This window comes from Macaca thibetana, chromosome 8 (genome assembly GCF_024542745.1).
Source record: "Macaca thibetana thibetana isolate TM-01 chromosome 8, ASM2454274v1, whole genome shotgun sequence".
Lineage (NCBI taxonomy): Eukaryota > Metazoa > Chordata > Mammalia > Primates > Cercopithecidae > Macaca > Macaca thibetana.
Genome location: NC_065585.1, coordinates 141,297,904 through 141,300,097, shown reverse-complemented (window position 1 = coordinate 141,300,097; position 2,194 = coordinate 141,297,904). Strand labels below are relative to the sequence as shown.

The window sequence follows — 2,194 nt, the reverse complement described above, 5'->3', positions numbered from 1 at the left end:
GAATTAGCCCATCATTTTGTTCCCGTGATGGTCACTTGTGCGTACAGATAATTAATACCAATTTGACTATGTTCTTGAGAATAAATAGCTCTAGTAAAAGTGATATAGCTTAAATATCTTAAGAAGATATTGTTACCCTTGACGTCGGAAACATGAGAAGGACGGAACCCATAGATTTGCTGATTTTTCCAGGGTGTACAGACGATAAGCTGCCAGCCCTAAAATACGGTATATTTTGGAAAGTGCAGAGAACAACAACTGAAATGACCCATTTAATTCCCTGATGATGAAAATGCTCTAAGGTGAGAGCAGAAACCGTGAGGGTGGCGTGCGGCATTTTTCCTGTTTAACTTCGAGTGAAGGCATTCCATTATTGGCAGGGGCGGATTAGCCGTGCTGAGCTCAGCTAGCATCTTGGGACCAATTATTGGAGCGATTTCCCCTAATTATAGATCAACAGGTTGTGGGCAGGCAGACACCTGTCTTGGCTGCCTTGATCTCAGGCAGTCAGAGTCCTGGAAAAACTGTTGATATGATGAAAAGAGGTCAGAGACCACAAATAATTCACAGAATTAATAAGAAGTCAGCTAAAGACTCCATGAGACTCCAGCTCACATACTTTTACAGCAGGGTACTTCCTTGAGGAAGGCGGGGGACCCAGTGTCTCCTCCCACCACGTCTCCTGCCCATCTCCCCGTGGGACACCCCAACCCAGATGCTGTGGGGTTGGAAGGTGCACACCACTGCCTGCGGTGGGGAGGAGGCGGCGCCCTGAGGTTCTGCCTGTGATGTGTTCCTCTGTCTGGGCTTCTCTTGTTTTTTCCATGACCATCTCCACCCACCACTTCCTGGGGGCATCTTCTTTCTTGCTGTTAGTGCCAGCTTTAGGAAAGGGCCTGAGACCATCATGGCCAAGTTGGATGTGCAGAAGCATCATGGACAAAGCCACTGGCCTTGCAGAGGGACGAGCCATACAAAGTCCTGTGCAGAGCATGTTGGTTGTCACCAGCGAACAGGTGCAGAGAAGCCCAGACAGCACCCAAAGCCCGTCTGAGGGCTGTGCCCCACCCAGCACCCACCCTCCCTGGGGTGGACAGTCCCGTGCCGAGGTGGACACTCCTTGTTGGTATTCAGGGTATTCAGGGTGCTGTCTTTACACTGAAATTGGTGTTGGTATTCAGGGTATTCAGGGTGCTGTCTTTACACTGAAATTGGTGTTGGTGTTCAGGTTATTCAGGGTGCTGTCTTTACACTGAAATTGGTGTTGGTGTTCAGGGTATTCAGGGTGCTGTCTTTACACTGAAATTGGTGTTGGTGTTCAGGGTATTCAGGGTGCTGTCTTTACACTGAAATTGGTGTTGGTGTTCAGGGTATTCAGGGTGCTGTCTTTACACTGAAATTGGTGTTGGTGTTCAGGTTATTCAGGGTGCTGTCTTTACACTGAAATTGGTGTTGGTGTTCAGGGTATTCAGGGTGCTGTCTTTACACTGAAATTGGTGTTGGTGTTCAGGGTATTCAGGGTGCTGTCTTTACACTGAAATTGGTGTTGGTGTTCAGGGTATTCAGGGTGCTGTCTTTACACTGAAATTGGTGTTGGTGTTCAGGGTATTCAGGGTGCTGTCTTTACACTGAAATTGGTGTTGGTGTGTTCAGGGCATTCAGGGTGCTGTCTTTACACTGAAATTGGTGTTGGTGTTCAGGGCATTCAGGGTGCTGTCTTTACACTGAAATTGGTGTTGGTGTTCAGGGCATTCAGGGTGCTGTCTTTACACTGAAATTGGTGTTGGTGTTCAGGGCATTCAGGGTGCTGTCTTTACACTGAAATTGGCAGCTTTAGAAATACTGGTGGATTAAACAACCTTGATCCGAATCTTAGAGGCTGCCGTGTGAATGTCCTCACAGGGAATATATGAAGAGCATTAAACACACATGTGTCTTTGCACAGCGGAAGGAGCGTTGGGATCTGCAGACACCCAGCCACACGCCGTGTGTGATGCTGGCACCATGGTCAAGATGGTGACCTTTCCTCCCCAGGCACCGGCGTGATGCCGATTTTCAAATTTTCAAAGGACACGCTGTTGCTAATAGAAATACTTTCTTTTATTCAGATGCCCAGGGCCAAGGGACTTGCCAGTATCTGGTTAGGTTGTTCTCAGAGTGCCTGAGATAGGGCAGCTCAGAAGTGGAGCTGTCA

The 2,194-nt window shown here is 48.1% G+C and overlaps 1 long non-coding RNA gene across 1 annotated transcript; it reads left to right on the top strand.

The window, feature by feature from the left end:
• The first annotated feature begins 1,081 nt into the window (after positions 1-1,081).
• On the top strand, positions 1,082-1,632 carry LOC126960554 (uncharacterized). The gene is made up of 3 exons (XR_007728051.1): positions 1,082-1,228; positions 1,276-1,416; positions 1,464-1,632. It is a non-coding gene; the product is annotated as an uncharacterized LOC126960554 (long non-coding RNA).
• The last annotated feature ends 562 nt before the right edge of the window (positions 1,633-2,194 follow it).